Source organism: Molothrus aeneus, chromosome 6 (genome assembly GCF_037042795.1).
Source record: "Molothrus aeneus isolate 106 chromosome 6, BPBGC_Maene_1.0, whole genome shotgun sequence".
NCBI classification, from domain to species: Eukaryota; Metazoa; Chordata; class Aves; order Passeriformes; family Icteridae; genus Molothrus; species Molothrus aeneus.
Genome location: NC_089651.1, coordinates 21,093,922 through 21,117,946, shown reverse-complemented (window position 1 = coordinate 21,117,946; position 24,025 = coordinate 21,093,922). Strand labels below are relative to the sequence as shown.

The window sequence follows — 24,025 nt, the reverse complement described above, 5'->3', positions numbered from 1 at the left end:
ATGTCTCAGGTTCATGGATTTTATGGAAGAATAACCTCATCCTAGACCTTGTGAGATTTCCATACCTATGCTGCATAATTTCCAAGTAGACATGTTCTTAGCTGCTAATTTCCAATGCAGATGAAAGAGTCCTTCAGTAGCAAGATTTCAGTCTTTTGCCAGCAGCTTAAATTTTCATTTAAGACAATGTTTAAGAAGCATTCAGAAGATAATGTAGCAGAACTCATTAAGAGAAGGCATCAGTGTAATACACAGGATATTCTATTACCACAAACTACTAAGTAAAATAAAAAAGTGTTTTCAGAAATGTATTAAATTCAACTGAAGTAGGACTGCTACTTAGTGGGAACTTCTCAGCAAAAAATTGACTTGAAGGAAATGGTAAAATTTGCTACAAATGATTATTCATATATGCTTTAGCAAAGTGAAAGTGGTTTTTTAGGAAAACAGATGATGTTGGCTTGTAGATGTAGGTTCAAGAAGAGGTGTGTGCACCTACACAAAACTACCAGGTCCTAAAGTCCAAAAGAGAATGTGATCTCATACATGCAATAAACATATGTAATGCAGTTGTAACCCAAATTCAGAGCAGAGCTCTTTGAGATAAGAGAAAAAAATCTCTAAATAATGAATGTTTTCAAAAACTAAGCAACATTTCTCCAAAAAGAATCCTTCATCATAGCTTAAGATCTGATCACAAAAAGGGGACATTGAAAGCTCTCAGACTGCTTCACCTAAACCATTAAGGGAATGGATTTGTACAACTTAAAATACACACATATTAATATAAAATATTTAATATAGAAATTTTCCATAAGTATAAATCATTACAGGATAGTTGAGGTTGGTGGTCAAGCCTCCTGCTCACAGCCAGGACAGCTTGGGGTCAGACTGCTCCTGGCCTTACCCAGATGAGTCTTGAAAATTTGCAGGGACACCAAGACTGTAGTTTCTGTCAAGAGCCTCATTTAAAGCTTGATTATTTTCATGACAGAGAAGTCAGAACCTCTCTTGTTTCAACTTGTGTGTTCTTTCATGTCTTCCTCCCTTACACCACTGCAAAGATATCCTCCTGTAGAAACTGCCCCTGCCACCTCCCAACCCCCTGTGTTACTTGTTCCGAACACTCCCAGCTCTCTCTTTCTCCTCACAGATCGAGTGAATCTAACCCTGACCATCACAGTGGCCCTTCACTGGACTTGCTTCTGTTTATTCTAATATTTTCTGTATTGAGAGAGAGAAAGTGTTGTTTTCAGTAATTAAAAGTTAAAAAGTTGGCTTTTTTGTACAAGTTCTCTTATAACTAGATTTTGAGTTTTGTCCCACAGTTTGGGGACACACTGCTTCTCAGTAGAGTCATAAGGTTTCCTGCCATACTTGGCAGTTTGCCTCATCTCAGATTTCATGGGAGATCTCAGAATGGAAGATGAAGATAAACAAGGACAACACAGAAAATACCTCACCCTTCTCTCCACTGGAAATCCCATGAAATCCCACCATGTGCTACTTTTTTTTTTTCCCCCTGAAGGAAATTTTTCTTTAGAGACTATTTGGATCACAATTTTTATTTACTCAAGGCTGCAGAAAAACATCCTTCTGTGATCCAGTCAGCTACTGTGGTTTTCCCTGTGAAAGCTTAATGTCTACATAGTTTCAAGCAAATTTATTTTGATGTGATTGCAGCCCTTTTTTTCCACCTTTATGGCAAGTTGTTGATGCAGAGGAGAGGAAACTTGGTTGTCCAGTCCAAATGCATAAAGCCTACCAATTGTATGGTATGACAAAAGAAAGTAAAAAATATGTATTTGTTACCATAGCAACCACAAAACTCTTCCTCTGACTGCATTGAAAAAGAATATCTATTCTTTCCTCCTGAGCTGTTAAGAAACTATATCTGAAGCATTATCTGTGAGATATTCTACAGTGAACTGAAATACATATTTATTAAACTGAGACCTTCACCCCCAAGAAATCATTGTATCCACGCAAGGATATCACAAAACTTTTAGTTTTCAGTGGAACTTTATAAAAATTAATTTTAATTAAAAATATTTTATACAGAAAAGATGATGAAAATCTGAATTGTGCAGTGTATTCTGCTGTATTTTTTGTTCCTGTTCTGTTCCAGAAATCCTAGCATGGGGATGGAAAAGTTGTTGGAAAATTGAACTAAAGTCACCATTTGTACGATATTATTTAGTTTCTCACTGAGGAATGTCAGTTGTTAAAATGACCAAGACATTATTGCAGACAGAACTGCTTTTGAATTTGGTCTTTTATGCTTTTGTCCTCATAGCTGATTTTTTTTTTTGCCAGTTTGTACTATGTGTTTCCAGTTTGCTCCAGTATATTGTGGAATATGCTGTGGTGTGGGTAAGGATAAAGTGATGAATCCTTTTAGGTAAAATTATTTTAGTTGCTGTGATTTCAGTTTGATTGTCTGCTCCTGCTTCAATACTTCCAGCACATCTGATGACACTCTTAGCAAAGGATATTCTGAGTTTAGCAGGCTACTTCATTGCTTCATAGAGTCTTCAGGAGATCTATTTAATTTTATTCCTGTCTTGCATGTAATTCATGTAATACAAAGAGTTTTATAGTCATACTGAGTCATGCATTCAGTCAAACTGAGGTAATATGTGTTGAATAACTTGCAAAGGAAGGTGTTTGTTTGGGTTTTTGTTTTTGTCTTTCCCAAATCAAACCTTTCTCTTTATTTGTGCATTCCCTTGATGGAGCAATTTTCTCTTAAAATAAAAAGTGACATTCAAATAAAATTGAATCAATTTTGTTAAATTTTTCTAGGAAGATAGCTTTAGAAGCATCAAAATGAAGTTTATTTTTCTTCTTCCCCATTTTGAATTTCATAATGTGCTTATATGACTTTACAATATTTTGCACTCAAAGCCATCGAAGTTCCTAATTCCCTTAGGTGCTAAAAAAAAGTAATTTTTTTTCTAGTGTTCTCTAACTTTTGAGGCCGGAGGATTACTGTGCATGGTGAATACATACTAGAGCCAAGAATACAGCATTTTAAAGTGTCAGACTAGCATTTTAATCAATGTGCACTGTGATTTGCCACAGTATTTCACCTTTAAAGAGTGTCTGTAATTAAAAAAATCCAGTCTTTGAACAGAATTTACTCATTATTTTCCTGTACTGATATTTAATTGCTAATGGTATATTTTTGGGTACTGTTTGTCTTCCATTTTCAGTAGGCTGACATGGTGATATCTGCCTCAAATCTACATATTAGTTGTCTACCCTCATTTAAGGAAATTGGCTGTGCTTGAGTGAGTGTCTCTGCTAGAGTTTATTTCCCTCCTCCATATCTGTGGTATGACTTGGGGTAATATAACCATGGTCATGTTAGTGAAACAACTCAGCCTGTCTTAGAGCTGTACTAAAAATGGCTAATAAAGGAATTTTGTTTCTTCAACTGCACGGTTGTAGTTACCTAGAAAGATGCAGAGTAGATCTGCTGAGACGCTTATATGAAGTGAGTGAAAATGCAGTTCAGTGGCACAACTGTAATTTTTAAATAAATGTACCTCTCTGCTGAAAAATAAGTGTTACTGTGTTCCACAGACAGGGTGCTGTTTGATTCTTTCTCCAGCTACTTTTTCACCCCTACTCAGAAACTGCTATGCATTTTGAGCAGCTTCTCCTCTGTAATTTCATGAGCAATTTTTGCTTAAACTCTAAGGTTAAAATAAAAAAAAAATCCATGTTAATTATAGGATAATAAGAACAAACTTTTCCTCTGGATATTTATTGTATTGTATAGTGTGGACCTGTGCTGTGGAATGGAAGAGTTTAGGTGGTAGAGAATTAAGCATTTTGTGTACAACGTGGAGGTGACATAATCGCTCTTCAGTACAGAAGAAATAAAACAACTTTCACCAGCTACTGTTCTCTTTCTTAGATTAGGCTTCTTTTGCATTCTATGACAAACTCCACAGTTACGCATCTTTTCTCTGTTTTTGTATTAAGATTTTGTTGTCAGCAGTGATCGTTTGCTCTTTGCTGACCTGAGAGCAAACTGACCCTCAGCCAGATATTCACCTCTCTGACTCTGTATGCTACATACTGTGTCTTCATCATTCAAGACATCTTCAAAGCATCAAAATTTACCAACATCCTGGAAACATTTCCTCTCCTGCTTCTCATAATGTGCCTTTTTTCCCCTTTTTACTTTCAAAGAAACCTGCCTTTTTTTTTTTTTTTGAAATCCTTTTTATGAATTCCCTTAGAGTTGTGGCATGTTCAGAAATGTTCTTTATAATATATACTGTTCCCATACCACTATGTTAAGTCTGAATTATATGCATTTTTGGGGGGATTCTTTCAAATTCTCTGGCAAAATAGTTTTGGCATGAGATAAAATGGTATAGTCAGAGCTATTTCTGCTCCAATTAATCTTTACATTAAAAGGTGTTTCACATACAGCTACAGAAGTGAAAATTAATCTTTCTGAAAATTGCCAATTTCCATCAGCATTGTAGCTGGCTAAGAAACTGTTCCTAGGACATGTAAAATTAAACTGAAGGAATCTTTTTCCTGACCTTCAAGCAGGCTAGTGTTACTAGCTTCCAGTAAAACCGCAGATGATATATTTTCGGGAAATAAATTAAAAAATGATTCATTTAGGCAGACTCAAGAACAATCTTAGCAATGTTGAGAGTTATCAAGTTACAGGACATTGAAATTTCTCATAACTTTCATATTTATCCTAACACTGCACTGGTCAACAGACAAGAAAATATGTTCTTAGAGACAACATTGACCAAAATAAAATAGAAGCACAGAAGTTGAATTAGTCTGTTGACCTTGTCTATCCATGTCCTAATCTCCTGTAATGAGTTACCTGTTGCTTCACTGCTCAGAGCAGCAGTGTAAGTCATCTTATGTGTGGGGTCTTTGAATAATGGAAAAGTTGAGTAAATTTGCAGGAGTAATAACCTCCCCACTGTGCTGTTAAGCCCATCCATTTTTTCACATGCTGTGCTGCATCATGTAAATAATCACTCCTAAAACAAGGCACCTCCATTTGCTGCTTCTGTGCCCAGTTGTGTTGACTAAAGAGAAGGTGTAATATTTTTGCTCTTTGGTGTTTTTGATTCTGCTTAAGGAATTTATTATGATGGTTTATATTGAAATCCTGGTAAATTAGGTACTTTGATATAAAGTTGTAGTTATTTTTAATATTTATCTAGTAAATCACAGAAACTTTTTGTTTTGACTAAAGCATATTTATGCTGCCCCGAATTTATTCTTTAGAGTATTCCCTGGTCATTTATTCAGTACAGCATCCATCAGAGCTTTGAAAGGTGTCAGGTAAAGGTTCTTGAAACTAACATTCAGGAATAGCTGTTAATGATGTGCCCTTTCCCAGAGATCTTAGCTGTCTGCCTTACCCTTAAAAATTAAATATTAGATCAGACTTGAAACATGACATTTTTGGTCTCTTGTTATATTCTTTGATACTTGCCACAGGTTTCTATTATAACTTTACAAAGACCTATTTTTAGAAATTTATGGTCTCTCTCATGTTATGATTCTTAGTATGAAAAAGAAACACATTCTGCAGAAAGCATGGGCATATTATTTGGCTCTTACTTGCTTCCAAAGTACCTAGTGGCCATCTTCCACAGGCTGTTGTGGAGATGGTTTTCTTCCCAGTGTTTTATGCTTTCTGTTGCTGAAACAAGTTACATGTCAGGCAGGAGAAAAGGAAGTTATGCTCCTCTGATGACTGCTATATTTAAATGACTGCTCAATGTAGTCTTTGTTAGTTTGAGTAAGTATTCATCAATTTCCTGTGTGCTTGCCTGAAGGTGCAAGTTCTATGTCTTTAGGAAGGAGCTTTTTTTCTTGCTTTACTGTTTTCAGGTCTGAGTATGTAGCTATAAAATTTATATTTTGTATTTGAAGGAATGAATGAGATCCTGAACTTTTGTGCTTTCCTTCAACAGAAATACATTCTGTGACAAAGTATTCTTAGCAATAATCTGACCATGAAGGTGCCCAGTGATGTACTCAGATCAGATGACTCCAGTATTGTAAGAATTTAGAGTAACATCAGAATTTAGAAATTAAAAATGCTGAAACTTGTGGTAGCTGTTATGTAATGTATTTTCTCTGAGAGAGTCATGTATTCTATCTATAATCTACAAAGAGAAGTATATATAAACGTGTAAGCATGGATATAGGAAACCAATAGAGTAAGATGGCAGTAAAATGTAAAAAAAGCTGGAATCAAACATAAATGGGGAGAATTAAGGAAAAGACTGGCCTTTCCAAACCAGAGACACAGGAGCTGATGGTTTGATCTCAGTTGGGTTTGCAGCTCTGCCCCAGCAAAGTTTGTAAGAACAGAACTGACAGCATCCTGATGGGGCAAGAGGGCAGCTGTCCTGCTTGGGACCCCACAGCAGCCATCAGCCATGCACACCTTTCTGGCTCTTAGTACCTAAAACAGGCACCAGTACCAGTCAGGTTTCATACTGGAAGAGAGAGTGCTTTTGTAATTACAAGAGTAGAGCATTGATCTTCTGGGTAAGACCTTTTAAAAGACTAGCTCCAAGGATGAGTTAGGGCATGAAAGTGTTGGGATTGACGTTTTGAGTACAGGTTGAACTTACAAACTGGTTACTGCACATTTGCAGCTCTAGTGTGCATGATGTGTTTAGAGCCTTGGTGCTGTGCCATGGTACCTGACTTTGAATCAGGGTGCTCCTGATCAAGCTTTTCTTACTGACTACTTCTACTCAACGAGTTTGACTGAGCAAGGCTTAGGAAATCAGTTTTCTTTTGTGAGTTGCTACTGTCAGGAATACAGGTTAGTCACTGTAAAACTGTTGTTAAGAATAGACAATTCATACCCTTGCAGTGCTGGCACTGAGAATTACCAGCATACTGTAGCCTTAAAGCTGTGCAGAGTTTAGAACATTTGTCTGAGTCCTTGTGCAACAATTATTGCCTTGTTAGTAGATTCATGACCTGACATTTGCTACTGTCATCATAACAACCATTGTTGTAAGAAAACAATATTCAGACCTGAACTGGTTCAATGCCTGACTCCTGGGAAAACACAACTGACACTAATTTACAGTCTCAAAATATGCTGGGAATTCCTATTATTTTTCCTTGTGTTGCTCCAGTCTGTCCCCTTGAGGCAGTAAGAAGGAAAAGAAATAGGGTAGAGAAACTGATATATGTTCAGGAAATACAATTACTTCCCTTAAGTATTCTTAAGACCTCAGTCATCTTTCGGATATTTGGGATAGAATGCAGTGGGTGTGGGGGAATCAGAGCTCTGTTTCACTGATTTAGTTTTTCCTTTAATTTTCAGTATGTCAAACTTAATTTTCAGGGTTCCCTTCTTCTCCCACCATAAGAAATTAATCAAACGCTTCTGATCTAAGTGTTTCTTAATTTTTAACTAACTATTAAAAAATAGCAGTTAATTTCTATTTTCCTGCTTTAGTGATCAGCATTATTTGAATCCTTCATTTGAGTAGTTCTTTCATTTAATCATTATCATCATCATTATAGCCCTGGAATCTATTTCTCATTTTCTCCTTTTAAAATATGCCTATTATAAGCATTTTAAAAGTATCTTATTTGTCTGAAAGTTTTTTTAAGCTCCTTCAAAAGACAGGGGAAAATAGAATACAAGTGAGTCTTGAGTATTGATGTGAAATAGTTTTCTGGGTCTGTGTTTCTATCACTTCAAGGTCTCATCTTGAGAGGAATGTTGCCTGGGAACTGAGAACCAGGAGAAAGGTTCTCCCTTACTAAAAACACAGTCTTTTTATCTTTCATCCTTACCTTCAGGGGTTTTCTGTGTCTGGGGAAGCTGGCCTGAAAATTCGTAATCCTAGTTGTGAGACCAGAGTTGATAAATGTTTTCATAGGAATGTTTAAGCAGAAAAGGGACAGGTGGCCAGGATTCGTTGATATTAGCAATGGAGAACAAATACATGAAGTAATGGTTATAAAATTACTTTGACATGATATGTTACTTCTTGGAAAACATAAATACAGAAAAGAGTTGAGTATATCTGTAAGTAGATCTTGCACTAAAGACTTACACTTCTGCACCAAGAGCAATCTGCTTCAAAAAGAATGAGATTTCAAACCTGGGAAAATGTAATTTTCTATAGAATTCTCTATAATTTTACATAAGTATATGCCTAAAACTACTTTAACATTAGAAGTGGATGGGAGAATGGACTATGTTATTCAGCATGAGATCATGACTCAGAAAAAATAATACAAAAAGAGAATGGCCATTATGCCTTAGTAGGAGCAGGAGGGACGGGTGGGAGCACTTGTAAGTGAATCTGAAAGATTTGCAAAAAGACTGTTTGTTGTGCAAGAATTATGGACAGAAGTCAAAACAAGCAGCAGGGCATCTTCCTGAAATACTGTCTGCATTCTATAAAAATAATGGTATTAATTGATATTCTCCTAGTCTATTGCCTGCTAATTCCCTTCATAACCAGTAGATCTCTCCAGGGTGTATACTGAAATCACTCCACTTATTGTTTTACTAAATTCACCTCACATACCTGCTCAAATCCCCTCTGATCTCTAGCCTTATACAACCTTCAGGTCACCTTCAGAGTCCTTTGCAATTCTTAACTTTTTGTTTCAGTGCTGAGGTCTTTTAGGTCTTACCCTCTGAAGCTTTTGTACCCATTTTGGATGGAATATCATTAATTTTCTTTGGAGTAGCCTGTGCTGAAAACCCTGTTGATAGAATGTTTTCATTATTTCTGAGCAGAGCTTACACAAAATCAGAACCTGATTTTCATCCCCCACTTCCCAGCAGTGAGCAGACTGGGGCTGCACAAGGAGCTGGGAGGGGACACAGCCAGGACAGCTGAGCCCAACCATCCAAAGGGATATTACAGACCATAATGTGTCATGCTCAGCAATGAAACAGTGAGGGGGAGAAAAGAGCAGGTACTGCCATTGCTTAGGTACTGGTTGAACCTGGTCACCTGGTGGTGAGCAATGAGTTTAGTCAGATTTTTTTTTTTTAAATCATTAGTTTTTCTTGGGTTGTTTTTTTTTTTAGGGGGTGGAAAAGGCATCTACCTTTTTTTGTCATATTAAAGTATTCCAACATATGACTTTTCACACTTTTAGCATTGCAATTCTTCTTACACAGCAGGTCAAAAAGTAAGCAAGCAGTTGGGTGTGTTCAGCTGCTTACTGGCTTTAAAAAGGGATATTTATTCAATTCTACACATAATTTCCTTCATTTATTTCTTTCACTTTCAGCCCTATACCTTCTCTCCTGCTTCTTTTAGCACTTGGAATGACTTCTAGAATGCATTAATTTTCCTTTCTTCTGATCACCTTTCAAACTTTCCTCGCAGATTCTTTTTCAGAGACCTTCAGCGTAGCGTGGTCTCCAGCTGTTGTGACGTCAGTTAGCAATAAACTGATTCTTGTTCAAACCCTAAATTAAAAGATGAGGACAAAAGTATGGTGATAAGTGTTACATTATGGGCTTTATTCGTTTGGCTGTTGGACTGGATTAGTCTGGATTCTGCTTACATGGTGCTACAAGGTTTTATGTGGTGTTTTGTAGTGAATCTGCTGGTAATACAGCAGGGTAGTTTTCTGAAACCACCGATGAATAATTAGCTGGTTTTTAATATGTAGGTCAAAATTGTGAACCGATTTTTGATTAACAAGTTGATAATTGCTAATAATAATAACATTGTTAATTTGAATTTTTTATTTCATTTTCTTAAAGTTCATCTATAGATAATTCACAAATACTTTCAAGCTCATAGCTAACGCTGGTAAAATTTTTATTAGTTTCAATGAGCTGCATAGTTTTATTTTTCTATTGAAAGGTTATACAACTAGTCAGTGACACTGAAAATTTTGAATTATGTATTTAAGGGGGTGGGTTGGTGTCACTTAAATTCTTCATATGTTTTCCATGTGATTTTCAATTTACTTCAGTATTTATTATAATATTTGCTTTTGGGTTTATTCATAGTGCCTAGCTTCTTTCCTGATCTAAAACACCCTCAAAAATGAGGTGTAATTTGACCAATACAAATTTAAATAAAAAGATTAAATGAATATTTAAATGAGGGCAAATCAACATCTGAAAATATATATGACAATTTTCAGAAAGCATTTATTTTCCTATGTAATCCCTCTGCTTTGGGAAGCCACCTAGGATTCCTATTTCAGTACAACAGTGGCTGTGGTTCTTTTTACTTAACTGATACAGAAAGCTCAGAAAGCTCTTCTGCCTATTCATAAGACTATTTCTATTCTGAATAGAACATTAAGGTTTTAATTCTGTTTAAAAGCAGTGATTATAAGCAAAATTTCAATTGTACCTTAGGATAAATTTTGGATATGTTAACCTGCAAATTTTGAGTGTCCCTTGTCAGGACACCTTAAAATCCATTGATTTCAACTAGCACAGTTTTGTGAGTGACCAGGACTCACAAATACCCTGCCTGATTCTCTGTGGGTTTTTTCCCCCCTCGTAACACATGGACTGCCAGAAATTAAATAGAATTTGCTTTCTGCATCTTCCTTTCTCCTCCAGAGATTTGGCCCTGTACTATATGGCAAATACAGGAATAATGTTCAAAATAGAATCGTAAAGCATTTGGCTAAAAAGAGGAAAGACTAGCTAATCTAATACCTACAACATATTTATTTCTTCTCTCTTCGTGGGAGGCAACAGTCCTGTTCATGGTTCTGAAAAGATTCTGCATTTTTTCATAATGTTAGTAAATTGTGAAAATAGGTTGGTTACAATAATATTTTGTCTGGGCACGTCTTGGCATTGTTTACTCCATTTATTACGGCAGGATGATGCACTAGGAAAGCGTAAGTCTCTCTAGTGGTGTTGCAAACGAAAACTTCCAAAGTCTTTGTAATTTAGTTGAGATATGCAGTGTAACTGTTAAACCCAAAGCAACATTACCTGATGTCATGAAGGTTCCAGCAGCTACAGATAGCACTTCTTGCAATAAACTGACTAATTTCTCAGAAGGTCTCTATGACTCCTGGAAGCTCAAAGTGCTACTCAATTCACTTCCTATGAGCAGCTTTCACTGATTGTTCCTTGTGCAGCAGCTGTAAAACAAAAAAAAGCTGAAAGGAGAGAAGCTTGTGAATTGCAGGTGCTACTGTACCTTAATGGCTCTGTGTGGAACCAGTGCCTTAGAAAGATAGTTTGAAGCTATCACCTTTCCTTTTGGATAAAGCACAAAACTACCCAAGCTCTCCTGTAGTAATTACATTATCTGCTGCTTAGCTTTTGAGCTGTAGAAACACTGACCAAAACCGGAGCTCTTCCAGATAATTCAGTGTAGCTGTTTAACTTCTGAAATTTCTGTTTTAGTAACACCAGCACTAGCTTGAATTTTTTTGTACTGCACTTGTGTTGACTCTTAGACAGTTGCATTCTGAATTCTCAGCGGGATTTTGATTGAAAAGTTGTCCATGGCACTGCTGTGTTTGCATTCTAATGTTTTTAAGGCAAAGAAATAATTTGAAATGTAAGAGCAATGTTTCATAAGCTTCAGGTATGCTAACTCCTTTTCAGTATGAAATTTCAGCCTCACGCAAAGTCCTTAACTGGCCCTTCTGTTTACCCAACACTACTGAAATTTGGCACAATTCAGTCTTTTTTTTTTTCCCAGCAAAAAAAAAGCTCTGTTGTTACATTTCCTCTCTATTTTGCTCATTGTAAGCATTGTTTTAGTTGCCTCTACACTATTACATTATGCTCCTCTAAGTTAATATAAAGGGACTGACTAGCACTGAACACATTTTGTTGTGGCCTAATTGGCTGGCCTTGTTTCAACTCTGCTGCTCTTTCTGTCATCTAGAAAACTTCATTTACCTTGCATGGTAGTGCTATGGGTTGCCTTTGTTGCCAACTGCTCCCCTCAAAAAAAGCCAAACCAAACCAAAAAGTATGGTAGAAAAGCAACATAGAGATGTGGTTATGTGGAGTGGAAATGTCTATTTAAGGATAAATTTGGAAAGACTGGGTCAAAATGTGTCTTATAGCTACAGAAAGGGTTATAAGACTTTATAAAGGGAAGATGATGAAAAAAAGATGAGTTATTCAGTGAATCATCATGAAAAAGGGTTAATTAAAAGCCTACTTTTAATAATGAATTAAAATACAGGCAATAATAATTGGAACTGGAAGTAGTTGAGTAACTAGAAACTGTTAGTGTTGGAGAACTTGCAGGGCAGACGAGTTGAAAAGAGTCAGCATTGCACCTAGCTTGGCCTTTTAGGGGACTATAAAGTGCATTTAATTCATTACTCTGCTGCTGAAGTAGCAAGTTAAAATAAAATGAAGTACAAATGCAATAGAAATATATGTATGACATAGTAATATTTCCATTTAACTGTGGATGGGGCATTTTCTTTACATATGGGCACTGGAGAAGTTTTGATAAATGGAGAAGTTGTGATAATAGGAAACAAAAGCCAGTGAAATTACCCAAGGTTTGTAGTGTGGTTTTTTACACTGAGGAGTGAGTTGTTTTCATTCTCACTGCAGCTGACACGAAAAATTGTGTTTTCTATTTTCTAGTTTTAAACATTGGCAATACAATATTAAGGATAACAGAACAATGGAAGAATACTGTCATGGATGTTCTCTGCTAATAGTTTCTTGAAGTAACTAGAGGGCAATTAGGCAGAAGGCTGTCTGAACATCTTTGATTCTATTTCAGTAGATTAATGTATGTGCTAGTTGATTAGTTGAACTCTTCTGAAGTCCTGCATTTGGAGAATATTAATAAATAAAAGTTACAGTGCTCTGGGGGTGTGGATGTTGAAAACATCATACATATTTTGCTGTCTTTCAGCTTGCCATGTTTAATCATTATGGTTCTCTTAGCTACAATGTTTCAAGCTCAAGACCCTCTGCAGTGTAGACAGCACTAATTATAAAGCCCTTGACTAATGTTTGTATAAAATTTTATAATTACATCAATATTGCATCATGCTGATTAAATGTGGTTTCATATTTAGAGTATCTCACCTTAATTCCCTTTCTTCTCTTACTGCTTTTTCCTCCTAAACTCACAGTGTTAAACTTTCAGTAGTGATTATTGAAACATAAAATGTTTTTGCATGAGAAGATAATTGGTTTCAGCGCTTCGTGTTTAATAGCGATAATTTTGGTCACTACTTGAGCATGGACTGTGAGACAAACTATTTTAGAGGACTTCATATTTTTATTTCTTCATAAAACCATTTTAATCTTCCTCTTCTCTGAATTATCTTCTGTGAAGTGCCATACCAATGACTTCTTAAATGTCAGTAAATGGATTTTTTCCCCCAAATTTTACATTTCTCTGGTTTAATTTCATTTTCCCTCACTCAAATTTCTAATATTTCTACTAAGGTGATCTTTACATACATACTCAGTATATTCACAATAAGCAGATGGTACCAGGGGCTAGACATTTCTGTGTGGTCACTGCAGGTCAAAATTACACTTATACTCTTAGGTGGCAATCCTAATATTATGTGGCCACACACAAGAGTGTGAAACAAAGCTTCACTACATTATCCAAGGCAGAGAGGCTGCATTGTTAAGCAGGAATAAGTTATCTTTTAGTTGGTCCTGTGGAGGCATTTCTATGAGAGTCAAAGTAGGTGAGCTGCACATTAATAAATCTTTTGAAATTTTTTCTTCTAAGAGATAGTGAGGGAAAGGCTACACATGCCTAAGTTTTACATGGAAAGATAATTTTACTGCTTCGTGCATTTGTTTACTCTCTGTGAACCCATACATGACTTTTGAACAACTGGAAGTTGTCAAACCAGGCAAGGAGCTATTGGGAATAAAGGAATCCTAGAATAGGCTGAATCGGAAGGGCCCTTTTAAAGGTCATCTGGTTCAACCCCTTTGTTGTGGGCAGGGACAACTTCCACTAAATCAAGTTGCTTGTAGCCAGTCTGTGTTTCTTTATGGTTAGATAAATGCAGGATGTCAGAATTACTGTTCCATAAAATGCTGACAAAACTGGAAAGCTGTATTATGCTACCAGCACTCATTCCATGAGCACCTGCATGCCATCCCTTATTTCTTTGTAAGAATTTGATGAAGCTTTAGAGCGTGTGTGGACTTAGTAGACATAACCTAACATATTCTCTCACTGAAAATATTACCCTCAGTAATATTTTCAGTAAAGTAATAATATCTTCTCTCAGTCTTGAAAGGTTAAAAATTACTAAAAGCTTCTAAGTAATTTTTTCCTTATTTTGTTTAGTGTCCTTATCTGTAGGATGGCTGAGTACTGGTTCACAGGGGTCACAAACAGTAAGGAAAAAAACCCAATAATTTAGTTATTCAGTTGAAAATATTCAGGAATCTGAAAGAATACATTCACTTGTCAAAAATGCTTGAAATTCCCTGTTGACAGCAAGTTCCACAGCACTGATGGAAATCTTATAATGTTTTGTTATTTTAGGATAAGAAACAAGACTTGCTAACTAGGGTTTGTTTACAGGTACTGATTTTTTAAAATCAGTATAATTTCCTACTAGAAGGAAAGTTATGCCCTCTTAAGCTTCTGTCAGAGCAGTAGAAATGAACTGTATATAGAGCATATATTCACATGTATATATGTATAGAGTAGTCTTCATTTTCTTGCCAGCCTATTCCACTCTTAAATTGATTTTACTGCAAGAGTCTATTATTCAGCCTACCTGTTTCTTTTTTTCATGTGTTCTCATTAATACATATTGAAAGGGATAAAGGAATGTATGCTGGGATATAATATGCAGGATTTTCTTCAGATCCTTTTCCCATTAATATTCAAGGAAAATCTGATATTTTTTTACATAAGAAAAATGTTAGGGTTTTTTTGGACACGATTCCATTTTCGGTTAGACTATTTGTGAAAAGCATTTTTGGTAGAAATTGAGAATACTTTCTTCTTGAAAATAAAACCTTTGTTCCTGGTGATACAGAATAAAACAGAAATATTGAACTCCCTGCAGCTCAAGTAACACTAACCTATACATTAAACATACCTTGAGTATTAAAAAGTATTAAGATTTTGCTTCCCCTTACAAATGAAGATTTAATTATGCAGGGTTTTTAATGAAATTGTTCCTGTAAATTTCCCAGCCGTGGTAATGTATTTTCAATTTATTATCACATTGTGGCTACAAAAAAACAAACAAACAAACTGTGAATAATTTGACCTCACTTATTTTTTTTTATTATTTGTTTTTGTCTTTCAGAAATCAATTCTTTATTGCAAGAAATTGTGATTATTTATTGATTGAGAAAGAAAACAGACTGATGCTCTCTTGGGTCTCCTGAACAATATGTAAGTTAAAGTTTTCTGTAACCTTGATCATTTCTTCATTTTAGGTAGTGATTATTATTTGATTTTAGCAAAGAAACCATTGGTTAGAGATGTTTCTTAATGTATTTTTTTAATCACAGCAGCAGCTAAGGTACAGTGGCAGATTGTCTGAGGTAATACCTTTTGAAAGGTATTTTTATCCCCTTGTTTTACTCTGCACATTAATATTCATCAGGTTCTTCTAATCATTTCTAAGCTTCTCATAGGCAGGTTCATAACAGCACAAGTTAAAATCCATCATAATTGTTAAGCAAAGCTCTGAAAAAAAAAATTATACAGGGCCTACCTGCTCAGCAAAATGATCTGGCACTAAATAAGTGCCTTTATGCGTTAACTTCCCCCCAAAATAGCAGTATTGTGACCTTTTCTGGTAGGAACTGCAAAAACACAACGACACAGTGGCTGAGAGAAGTGTAAAATCTGATTAAAATTTTCAGTTTGAAGGAGATGCTAAGTAGTATTAATGACCACCTCTGACTTAATGCACTAGTACAGAAAGGGAGGCTAAAAAGTCCGTTTGCTCTTTCCCAGGGCGATATGTGTGGAACAGTGTCGCCGCTCAGTAGTAGCATGGTTTCTGGTATTGCTAGTGGAACAACAGACTTAACTTTTCTCCTGTTGATGTTTGATTTCATTGCCATAAGCATTTCCTGCCTGATAAAGGCACAGTTCTTGAGGTTCATGTTGGATCTCTGTTATTTGTTTGACTTTTGAAAGGCTAATTGATTCAGCTTTGTTCAAGGCGTTGTCTTGGTCTTTTCTGTGCATAGACATTTGTGGGGACAATTCATGGGCTCCAGTGTTAGGAGACTGAATATCTGTCATCCAAATAGTCATGCACTCACACAGAAAGAGGACTTTGAACATCCTGGTTTTCAGTGTTTTCAGTATGATTTCTGTCACTGTTTTTAGAAATGCTCCAGTCCGTGAGTAGAAGAGATGTCACCGGCTGAGGTGATGTGCCATATCTAGTGACTAGTCAGAACTTAAATGTAAGGTCTGACACACAGCCAGCCAACTTGTCTTTGTTCAGGTGAACTTTCCAACTACTCTAAAAGTAAATTACCTAATATAAGATGGTATTTTCACAAATAAATTAATTGAAGGAACAAGTGGTTTGACTGTGTTCAACTGTAGGTGGGGATTCTCAAACTGGGATGCAAAAGCAGTGTGTCTGTGCTCTCTACTGAAAAAATGACAAGAAGAAGCTGCAAAATGGGTGTCTGGACAAAAAGTTCAAGATGTGCTGTCAAAATTCTTGTTTTAGCTGAGCAGTTGACGCAGATGTTTGTAGCTTCCTAGAGGATTAGACTGACAGAAAAATAAAAGCACTGGGCATCCCTTTATCAACATCTAGATAGTTTTTTTTCTGATTCATAAATACTTTCAGTGTCATGATCAGAGGATTTAAGATCAAGGTTTTCATTGTTAGGGAAAACAATATATTTTTCTTCATTATGTTGGGAAGATGAAGTCTTTTATTTGATATGCTCATTAGATTTTGTGATAGAAGCCATCAATTTGAAATAAAAAATTAAATGTCTTAGTACCATTTTATTGTGCAGACTAAGAGTTAGGTTGCAGCTGGCCTAAAATGACTGCAGAGCTACTGGCTATAGCTGATCAGGAAGCCTCAACTTTCCATATGTGACATCCCATCATTTACATTTTCTGCTATTGCCATTTTTTGAAGCCTGGTCCTTCTCTCTTCGTTTTGGAAGACTCCTAGTCCCTGTTGTTGTAAAAGGTTAGCAAAAGCTGTGCTGCATGCAGTACTAATTTATTTACACCCCCCCTCAGTCTAGGAGCTAACAAGATAACTAAACACACGTGCTGCAAGTCTTTGATTTTCAGCACATGCAGCAATCAAAGGAATTCTGGCAGCCACAGGGTGGTGTCAGTACTGGTGAGAACTGATCTACATTTTGCAAGTTTTTTTTTTTTCACATCAGAAAATGCAGATTAGTGGAAACTAAAATCTGTGTCCTCAGCCTTTCATCCCAACTGGCTTCCTGATAACCTTTAGGAATAACAGTGCTTTTTCACTGGTAGCTAATTAAACACAGTTCTCTCATGGAAGCTGTGTGCCACAAAGCCTGCAAGTTAGAAATTGGCCTGTGCCCCTAGTTGGGGTGTTTTGGTGCTAGAAGTAGCTCCTAGGAACTCTGAAGGCCTGGAAGATGGTGTTGGGGCTGGAGTCCTCTGTGCTTTTAAAAGGCTTGTCTTGCTTAGAGTGCTTCACTTCTGGGGTTAACTCCCAACTTCCAGATCAGTTTACAGGATTTTTAAGTATTTGGCAGTACATTGAGGATCTGTGAACCTGGGGCAGCTCATGATAAGTTTTGTTTTTGTACTGCCTTAATATCTTTCATTTGTTTGAGTTCTGCCTGATTCAGTTTGTTCTGTGTGTTTGGTTTTTTTTAATCATTATTTGATAGAATAGAAATTCTGTTAGGAGTTTTATTGCTGTGTGATTTGGGGGGTGAAAAAATAATCATCTGAGTAGTGCTGATAATAATCCAGGTACATAATGTTTTAAAGAGGTTTCATGTGGATATTATTCTTCAGCTGAAAACATTGTTTGGGAATGATTGATTTAATTATTTTCTCCAGTTAGAGACTTGGCTTCTAACTGGAAGCATTTTATGCTGTGTAGTTACTTGAGGCACTGTTATTTTCAATTCAACAGGAAACGGCTCTAAGTAAGAGCACAGAAATGAGTGACAAAGTAAGAGCACAGAAATGAGTGACATTGTGTTAGGGGGCTGCATATCTCAAAATACACAGCTTCAGCCTGCATGCAAAAACATCATTTAGCTGTGATAATAGAAATTAGATTTCAATCAGTATGCTCTTTGTTATTAATCCATTTTTCTCCTTTCATCTGAAGAGGTCCTAATAACATGTTAGGCAAATCACACTCTTTAAGAGCTGATTTGAAATAAAAATGCTTTTGAAGCCTTGTAATTTCAGGCATGCATTTTGTAATAATAATATGTTTCCTTGCTGCTAATGTATTGACGCATACTTGTAAATGTGCACAATGTTTTTCTTTTATTTTGGTCCAAGTTTATTGTTAGGAATTAAATAATTCTTCCTATTTAAGCAAATTTGTGAGGAAACCATAGGAGGTACAGTAAGAACATTAGATTTGAAGACCTAATAAAGACCTTAAGTTCTAAGGACTGGTTATTAATTTGGGAGGTTGAAGGCCTGAGGTTAGCTTTTTCCTTTGGGGCAGAAGTGATGGTGTTTCAAGTAGTTATAAATCTTTGATGTTTCATCAGTTTCAATTACTGTCTGAAGGTGAGGAATTTTGTAGTGTGTGCACCCAAGCAAACACTTCTGTGTACATTCTGCATAGGAGCACTCTCATATAGGTTAGGTTGTTATTGGAGTCTCAACTACACAACTTTATACAGCTTCATTCTAGCAGACATTTTTTGTGATACAGAGAAAGAAACTTATATGCAAGCTTTTGATAGGCTACTGAGATTAACATTTTGGTTTCTAGGGCCAGCTTGAAGAACAAAAGAATTACTGTCAAAGATGTTGTGAATTTACTGCTAATTTAGTAACATTTCTCAGTTTCTTCTGCTGTTTTTAGTCTAGCAAATCTTAGCTACCTAATATCTCCTTTTAAAAACATCCTTTTGAGGCGGGTGGGGTTGGGGAGAGTAAACAACTCCCCTCTGTGAATGTGGCTATAATGCTCTATCTGAGCATACCACTTCCTGACAGTCTCCCTTTGTGCCACCCCAAAAGAGGGTGGTGTGCCCAAAATCCTTGTCTTAAGGACCTTAAAGGGGCCTCTCAGTATTATTGTCTGCTCTCCTACAATTTTGCTGCTTCTTGTAGGGTTGATTTCACCACACACCCTTTTTCTTTTACAGAGTCTTGCTTTTCAGCATCCTTAAAGCTGTGTGAGTGAAATTGGATTGGATGAGTAGGATCCTCTGGTCCATGCTGCCACACATGAATTGACAGCCCATGGACAACAAAACCCCACTCAACCTGCAAAGGGTCATCTGGATGAATGGGGCCAAGAGCTTCATATATTCCTGTCTCAAAAGCCAGTAGCTTTAGGACTTCCTCATGTACCAGTGTCCAGTCACAAGAAGCTCTTTTTCTGGTTAAATCATCAAAAGGCCCAGCTATGATGGAAAATAATTAGGAGAATGCTTCCTCCAAAGCCCCGGTAATAAGGGACACAGCCAGGTGCATCTTTGGGCAATCTTTGTGTTTCTATCTGCTCTGGCCTCCCGTGGCCATCCTTCCTCAGGAGGTGCTTCTGCTCTGACGGCCACGCTTGGGCAATACTGGGCCTTCAGGGCAGGGGTGGGACCTTGCTTCCAGTGTGCTAGTGACTGACAGCTGCACTAGCGGCTCCAAAGGGGATGGGGGCTGGGGCAGAGCACTATTCCACCTTTGCTGAACTTGATCTGCCCCCTCCCACAACACGTCCCATAGTTGTTTTGAGCCAGACATCATTTTTTTCAGTCTTTCTCAGACTGCTGAGGTACTGGGCTTATTAAAAATTGATTTGAAATGTATCAAGCATTAATGACTGTGAGAAAGTACGGCTAATATTATTGGGTGTCTGAGCTACTTCCACACACCCAGGGAAGAAAGTGAAAGATTAAAAGAAGGCTTTGATTAGAATACATCAAAACCCCATGCAGTTCAATCTAGTTGTCATAAACCATCACGTATATTAAATGAAGTTTTTTTGTGCTTAAATTAAATTTACTTTATTTCTAGTATTTATATTCTTTATTTCTATTAAGTATTTGCATTTCTTAGATATTTTCATCCTCATCAACTTAATACAATGTTATTTATGCCATGAATCACATGTTAAATACAACTTTATTCACAAAAATTAAAAGCTCTACTGACTCATTTATAGGTTTTCAGTTTTCAGACTTCAGATCTGGCTGACAGTAAAATTACTACAAAATTATTTTGTCATCCTAGTCTCTTTGGAACAGGAATAAGATATGTCCTGTACATCGCCAGTTTATGGTCTTGGCATTTAAAATATTTGTGGTAGATACGGCATGGTTGATACCAAGCTGAAGCTTCTTAAGTTATATTTTAAGGGTTGGCAAATGTCATTTTCCCCCCGACCCCCCACTTGTGTCCTTAGAGCTTTGATATATTTACATACAAACAGCTTCTGAAGATGAAGAAATTAAACATGTTATCCACTGTGATTCTCCATGACTGTCTTTTAAAATGTCAGAACAGCAATTCCAAATTTGGATTTGCCCATATTGGAGCGCTCTTGGTTTTGCAGACAGGCTTGAAGGACTGTTTAGCTCTTAAGCCCGTATTGTTATATGGTCCTGAGATATTTTAGGCCAAGGAAGTAAAAGCTCTCATAGGTGACTGAAAAGTAGGGAAACAGTTTGATTTTGTATATACTTGTTATGGACTATTTTTCTGCTAAACAGAGGGAAGTTTTCTTGGTGCAGACTCAGGAATGCTGCTTTGCTAGAGAGTTTTCTCTTGTTTCCATTTGTTACTTGTCTTGGCTGCTGCAGAGGTGCAGGGCTGCTGTCACACAGCTGGCAGCTTGGCCCTAACACAGGGAGCAGCTGTCCATGCACTGGGTGTCAGCTGAAAGGTTGCAGCTGGGTTTGGAAGTGAGGTGTGTGCCAAGACCAAATAGGTGATGAAGCGATCTTGTTTTGGAGGAAAATTTTGATAGATGTCTTACAGTACTTGAACCTGATGTACCAAAGAGGTGTAAGAGAGCTGCTCTTCTCCCCAGTTCTAAAAAGTGGTGTTTGAATTTCCCTATTTTTGAGGTATTGATATCAAACCCGCTGTTGGGTGCTTCTTTTTTGCTGCTGTTTTACTGGCATCCTGACAATCCTTCTCTTTGTTGAAGTTTCATTCTGTTACAATTCTTCTGTTTGATAAATGTTCCAAACTGCTTTATTAAAAGAAGCCGGGATACTCTAGTGATTCTTACCAAGTGTATCCCACATTTGTTGTTTGTTGAGCAAAGGTACAGAATTCATATGCTAAAGTTGTATCTGTGGTGTGAAAAATGGATACAAAGAATTTTAGCTCTTTTTCATCTCTGGAAACTGCATTGTACCTGAAAATAAATTCCAGCTCTAATATGCATTTCTGTTGCGGCCATAGTAAATGTTATTATTATTTTTCTCATAAAAAATTAAGGTAAATATTTGGTAGTGTAGTTTTACATTTGCTGTGCACAGTTGTTTTTCTAGCAGATCTGCTTCCCTCAAAGATAAGATGCCAGGCTGTGATTTATATGTATATGTCTGTCTAAATAATCTAAATATCGATGTCATAAAGATGATGTATCACTTCAGTTCTGGTATTCATTGCCAATTTTGTTAGAGAATTGTCACTTCTGCAAATGGAAATACTTCAAGCATTGGGGAAGAGTAATTAAGTTTGGATAATGCTATTTGGCTAAAATAAAACTAAACTAATTTCTTCACTAAATTCAATTCCAAATCTATTCAGAGTTCTGGAATATTAATTTACCAATATCCTATCCACCACACACATAGTCACTCACTCATGTTTGCTACCTAATTCTATTTTGTTCCTTTGGAAGATAGATACTGTCCGCTATCAAAAATGTCTGTGCTAATTCTCAGTCATTCTGGTTATCTGTGTATATGTATATTATATTTCTTTAAGGTAACCTGCCTTGCTATTTAAGGAAACAATGCTGTTACTTATGGTATGGCTATGATCACATACGTCCACCTGAAGCAGCCATATGTTTTCTCACATTGACTCCCACTGTAATGAGACTAGTAGGAAAGGAAAAGAAAGGCAAGTGAAAATACAGGTTTATGAAAAATATCAGCTACTTAACATCATTTGAAATAGTAAAATAAATTCTGGTGAAGAAGCTTTCTTTACTAGGTGATGTAGCTAAAAATACATGGTAAATCACCAACAGTTGGCTAATATGAGTACAAATAAAGAACATGATTGATAAATAAAGCACATAGTTCTCTAGCTCATCTTGCACAGAGAAAGGCAAAGGTGCAGTAAAATAGGAAACCTGAAATTTCACAAGGTGATTAGCACAAAATAATTAAATGCTATGAATTGTTTTATTAAGCAGACATTTTATTGAACAGTCACCCCAGTTCTGTTGCTGTCACCTACATAAGCTTAGATCACATTAAAGTCTGCATTGATTTCTACTAGATATGCACACATCCTAAGTCTTGGGTGGGGGGCTGTGGCTAGAGTAATCTGTGAATGTTATCAGGCAATGTGAAAAATACAGCTACTGTCACCCTAAACACATCTGGGATGAATCAGAGCATCAGTGTGGCTTTAAATGTCCCTGCTGCTGCACACCATGAACCTGAAAATGGATCGCTTCTGTTCTCCAGAACACAGCAAAAATGTCTCAGTAACAGAATGAGAGAGCTTCCACAAGCTGTCTCAAGGCTCTGAGGGTATAATTTTTGGAAAGCTCCTTGGCTGAGCCCAGAGTAGTAAAGATTGGTAGCACTTTCTGTAATGGTCTGCAGCAGCTCTTTTCGATCAGCCTGTGAGCTTTGAATGAGTCAATAACAATGCAAGGACAGACTATATTTTTACGTCTTAGGACACAGTTGGTAGGAATACTCTTTTGGGTGTGGAGAGCAGCATTAAATGAAAGAGCTGACCAAAACTATTACTGTAGCTGTTCTGGAGATAAAGAGTAGTCTGTTCTAATGTCCTGGTCTGAATTATAGGAGACAGACATCTCAATGCAGGTATAATCCTAGCTATTAGATATTCTTATATCCCTCTCGTTTTTTCTCAACTTGAGACAACTGCGTTTCTGTGAGCTTTAGATGGTTTGGTTTGAAAGAAAAAAAAAAAGAAAAGGGTCAAAAATTTAAAGTAACTTCAGAAATGTGGGTGTCAAAGAAATCCATTTGAGGATGCTGTGGTTTTTCCTAGGGGAGTAGTTCTGTTTGAGATTACTATGAGACAAATCTATCACTTAAGAAAATATGGGATTTTACATGAGCTTCATACTCCTGGCATCTCCATTAGAAAGTACTTAAATGATTTCCTGTTTCAAATATTGTTAACTTGGATAAATGCCCACATTTCATGCTCCAATTACTGTACATATTTTTAATGCTAATATCTTAGTAAAACAATTGGTAAAAATAGTGGTGTAAAAATGGTGAACACCTAATTTATATTTCCTATATGAAAAATAGAAAATATAAAAGAAAGCAACTTTTGTTTCCCTTTCATTGTATTAGTCCATTTTGAGACACTTCTCAAGCTTCCATGGAAACATTTAGCCAGAGACCTGGAAAAGATCAGAAATATGAGCAGCAAGCTCTGACTTCATGCACTCTTTGTGCCCTTTCTGCCAAGCCAGAGCAAATGTATATTTGTTACTCCTCAGTGCATGTTATGAATCAGCAGCAAAAAAGAGGACGGATAGAGAAGATGTCATTCAGGGTGAGAGTGGTATTTTTTGTAATTCTTCATTATGCCTTCTATTTTGCTGGTGTTATTGTCCTCCTAGGCCCTAAAGAACACTTTAAAGAACAATTCAAAGAAGGTTTGGTACCATACTGACTAAATTTCAATGTCATTAA

General features: G+C 36.6%; 1 protein-coding gene across 3 annotated transcripts in view; it reads left to right on the top strand.

The window, feature by feature from the left end:
* LRRC4C (leucine rich repeat containing 4C) overlaps positions 1–24,025 on the top strand; it is a 483,508-nt gene that overhangs the window by 185,490 nt on the left and 273,993 nt on the right. For all 3 annotated transcript variants that reach the window (XM_066551192.1, XM_066551187.1, XM_066551190.1), the window contains exon 2: positions 15,280–15,368. The gene's annotated coding sequence lies outside the window, so the exon portion shown is untranslated. The remainder of the gene's footprint in view (positions 1–15,279; positions 15,369–24,025) is intronic.